The sequence below is a fragment of the Penaeus vannamei genome, chromosome 10, assembly GCF_042767895.1.
Source record: "Penaeus vannamei isolate JL-2024 chromosome 10, ASM4276789v1, whole genome shotgun sequence".
NCBI classification, from domain to species: Eukaryota; Metazoa; Arthropoda; class Malacostraca; order Decapoda; family Penaeidae; genus Penaeus; species Penaeus vannamei.
In genome coordinates this window covers 46,375,058-46,380,057 of record NC_091558.1, presented here as the reverse complement: position 1 = coordinate 46,380,057, position 5,000 = coordinate 46,375,058, and positions in this window count along the sequence as shown.

Here is a 5,000-nt window from a genome sequence, read left to right as displayed (position 1 = left end):
ATTTCTCGGAGAAAAAATAAGTTCACGGCGTCTCTCTTGTATGGGTCGTAGGTCGTCCAAGGATGAGGTCGTCCCAGTTGTAGCCAAAGACGCTGTTCCCCCCCCCCCTCTAAACCACCGTCAGACCCTGAACTACCTTCGTTCAACCAACACGGCCGGTTTCTGAAAATTATGCGATCCCCACCCAATGGATATTCATTATACGGACATGTATTTACACGGAAATAAATTTAGTATATCATTTTATTTATAATTTTATTTATTATTAATAAATTTATCATTATTATTATTATCATTTATCTGTCTGTCTGGCCATGCATATCTACCGTATAGATAGACAGATAAATGTATATGTCTGATAGATAGACAGATAAATGTATCTATGTCTGATAGATAGATAAATGTATCTATGTCTGATAGATAGATAAATGTATATATGTCTGATAGATAGATAAATGTATATGTCTGATAGATAGATAAATGTATATATGTCTGATAGATAGATAAATGTATCTATGTCTGATAGATAGACAGATCTGCATTTATTTATACATATCTTTACTTACGAATATTCATTGGGTCGAGCCTCGCACAATTTTAACAAACGGCCGACAGTCTGTTTAGAATATAAAATTTCCTGTTTTTTTTTTTTCTTTTAATTGGTCATATTTTCCCCCGTACTCACAGAAATAAGATTTAATAGATTTAGGAACTCTCCCAAATGCTACTCACACGATAACCTTCCTATTTTAGAAAAATACAGAAAATATGGATGTTAACAAAGTATAAATAGATATACGTTGTTTATCTTCCTATTTTAGAAAAATACAGAAAATATGGATGTTAACAAAGTATAAATAGATATACGTAGTTTATCTTTCAAATGCTAGACTGTTACTTCGTGTTTATCTTATATTTTGACATCAAGGGCCGATGGTTTTATAGTTCTTGAATGTTGAGCTTTGATTTTAATGTTTTTTGCAACTTGTCTATAACAAGTTTTGCTTGTTTGGCAACGGAGCGAAATTTCTTTCTGCAGTTTCGTTGTACCATAAAAGTTTTCTTCTTTGTTGAAATTATTTTTGGAGTGAATTGTTGTCAAAATAGACGTGGTGTACAATGAAGAAGTTAGTTATCGATCTGGAAATGAAAAAAGTCTAAAAATTGTTTTTATAGATACATATTGACGTGGTAAGAATATACCGTACTTAGCTGTGATATACTGAGCTTTTATTTGCCTTTTTTCCGATACTATTTGACCAACTTCCTAGTCTTAACAACACTGATAAAGCCTCAGTATAAATTTTATACTGAATTTGAAACATTTGATGTCGAAACTAAGTGGGAAGCATTAACATTTTTTTAACAGGAATATTAAAGACATTTTCTTTATAAGTTCTTCGATATATGGTCATGTTTATGATTACATTACTGCATGGAATTTGTATATATTTACGTGTGTTTGTATTTGCTAGTACAAGCACACATAAACACGTATGCAAGTATATGTGTGTGTGTGTGTGTGTGTCTGTATGTGTATGTGTGTGTCTGTGTGTGTGCGTGTGTGTGTGTGTGTGTGTGTGTGTGTGTGTGTGTCTGTGTGTCTGTGTGAGTGTGTGTGTGTGTGTGTGTGTGTGTGTGTGTGTGTGTGTGTGTGTGTGTGTGTGTGTGTTGCGTCCATACCTTCTAGTGAGTATATATATTATACATACGAACCATATATGTAAACTAATCAATATTCAGTATTATATTGATCAGTGAATTATCTTTTATTCGGTTAATCTAAACCTGGAATGCCTGTACTTGGAAATTTGTCTTAGATACTTTTCGTTTCACCTTAAGTCAAATTTACGAAGATTATATAATAAAATAAATATCAATGGTTTCTTTCCTTTCCTTCTTAAGTGGTTTATTGGGTTTATTTTTATTACTTCAGTGTATATATAGATACATTTTGTAAGTGGATCTCTGAAAATCCCTTTTTAGATTCTTTGGCTCCTCCTCAAAGGTGCGACAAGAAAGTTGTAGAAAGTTTAAGGAATCCAAAGTCATTATAATTCTGTGCTGTGTTATTATTTTTTAAGGAATTCATAGTCATAATTCTGTGCTATTATTTTACTGTTTTATATATTTTTTATTTAACTATGTTTGTATAATACTAACAATGTATGGCTCATTACAGCTGAAATAAAGATTATTATTATTATTATTATTATTATTATTATTATTCATTAGCTACTCTCTTTTAGTGAAAGGTTATGAATGTTGTGGCGTGTTTGTAGAAAGGTTATTGCTCATTTGAAAACTAAATGATACCTTTCATGTCTTTTATCATATGATTCTTTCCTGTGCTCTCTCTCTGTCTGTCTGTCTCTGTCTCTGTCTCTGGCTCTGGCTCTCTCTCTCTCTCTCTCTCTTTCTTTCTTTCTCTCTCTCTCTCTCTCTCTCTCTCTCTCTCTCTCTCTCTCTCTCTCTCTCTCTCTCTCTCTCTCTCTCTCTCTCTCTCTCTCTCTCTCTCTCTCTCTCTCTCTCCCCTCACCCTCTCCCCCCCCTCTCTCCCTCTTTCTCTCTTCGTCATCTTCACGGGATTTAGTAATGCTAAGGATCGAACCCTGATGACGAAGATGACAATAGGTAAAAGAAGGAAGAGAGGAGGCAACGAAAAGATAGCATAAAGAGAGAATAAATAAAGAACGAAGAAAATTAAGGGAGAGATGAAAGAAAAGGGTGAGATAAGACGGAGTGATAAAGAAGAGAGGAAAGAACACAATGCAACCAAAGAAGGTGGAATACAGCGAAAGGGGGAAGAGAAAATAATGAATGATAATTAAGGAATGAAATACAAAATTAAGGGACAGAAAAATAGAAGGAGAGTGTAAGAGAGAAAGAGGGGTGGGAGGGAGAATGAGAGAAAGAAAAAGAAAGAGAGCGAGAAGAGAAAGAGAAAGAGAGAGACAGAAACAGAGAAGAGAAAGAATAAGACAGACGAGAATGAGAAAGTAAATGCTAGAAAGAAAGGAGAGTGAGTGAAAGCAACTAGATGGGTGAGAGAGAGAGAGAGAGAGAGAGAGAGAGAGAGAGAGAGAGAGAGAGAGGGAGAGAGTGAGTGAGAGAGAGCGAGAGAGAGAGAGAGAGAGAGGAGAGAACGAGCGAGAGAGACAGAGACAGAGACAGACAGACAAACAGACAGACAGACAAAGAAACAGCATTGAGGAAGAGACACTCTGTGGGAGGTGACAGGGCCAGAGAGCCACCGGGAGAACCAGAGTGCCAGTCGATGCTCGGTGAAAGGCCATTGAAGACCCAGTATGAGAATCCCATAGAAGTATGAAGCCTAAAGACACAATAAGACTAAAGCTATTGAGAGTATGTTGTCCTGCGGGAGATGTGTCTCGGGCATCTTAAGGAAGGTGGTGAGAAAGGAAGAAGGAGGAGGGGGGGGGGAGGACGGGGAGGAGGGAGGGAGGGAGGGACGTGGTGGAGAAGGAGGAGGAAGGAGGAGATTGGAGGAAGAGAGTGGTAGGTGGGGTAGGGTGGTGGAGAGGGGAGGAGGACGGAGGAAGAGGATAGAGTGTGAAATAGAAAGAGAGAGAGAGAGAGAGAGAGAGAAAGGCAGAGAGAGAGAGAGAGAGAGAGAAAGGCAGAGAGAGAGAGAGTGAGAGAGAGAGAGAGAGAGAGAGAGAGAAAGAAAGAGAGAGAGAGAGAGAGAGAGAGAGAGAGAGAGACGGAGTGATAGAGGTAGGGGAAGAGAGACAAAAACAACAGAGAGACAGACAGAGAGACCGAAACAGACCAAAAAAGAAAGATAGACAGACAGAAATGCAGACAGACAAAACTAGAAGCAATGAGACCTGTTGAGAGTTATTGCAGACTGTCCTTTCTCTCGGCCTCCCCTCTCATTCAGTTCTTGTGTGTGTGTATACATACATCCATGCATTTATATATATATATACATATATATATATATATATATATATATATATATATATATATATATATATATTATATTTTATATATATATATATATATATATATATATATATATATATATATATATATATATATATATATATATATATATATATGTATATGTATATATTCACACACACCCAAGAACTGAATGGCATTACCCCCCCCCCCCACCCTGTCCCCAGGAATAGACAGGCAAGAGAATAAAATATTAGACCCATTATTGAGTGTGTATACCTAGACACAGACAGGCATATCCTTCTATAGACCTTACCTCCCTCCCCTCTCCCTCTCCCTCTCTCCCCTCTCCCCTCCTCCCTTCCCCTCTGTGTCCCCCTTCCCCTCTCTCCCTCTCCCCCTCCTCTCCTCTCTCCTCTCTCCTCTCCCCTCTTCCCCTCCCTCTGTGTCCCCCCTTCCCCCTCTCCCTCTCCCCTCTTCCCCCTTCCCCCTCCCCTCTCGTGCCCCCCTTCCCCCTCCCCTCTGTGTCCCCCCTTCCCCCTCTCCCTCTCCCCTTCCCCCTCTGTGTCCCCCTTCCCCCTCTCCCTCTCTCCCCAATTCTCTCCCTTCCCCCTCTCCCTCTCCCTCTTCCCCTTCCCCTCTGTGCCCCCTTCCCCCTCTCCCTCTCCCCTCTTCCCCTTCCCCTCTGTGTCCCTCTCCCCTTTTTATTTCCCCTCTTCCCCTTTCCCCTCCTGTGTCCCCCTTCCCCCTCTCCCTCTCCCTCTCCCCTCCTCCCTTCCCCTTCCCCTCTGTGTCCCCCTTCCCCCTCTCCCTCTCCTTCCTCCCCTCCCTCCCCCTCCCCTCTGTGCCCCCCTTCCCCTCACCATGTGCCCCCCTCTCCCCCTCTTCACCCTTTCCCCTCTCCCCTTCCCCCCTCTCCCTCTCCCTCCTCCTCTTCCCCCTCTCCTTCCTCTCTCCCTCTCCCCTCCTTTCCCCTCCTCCCTTCCCCCTCTCCCTCTACCCCCCTCCTCCTTTCCCCCTCTCCCCCTCCCCCCTTCCCCCTCCCCTTGTGCCCCCCTTCCCCTTCTCCCTCT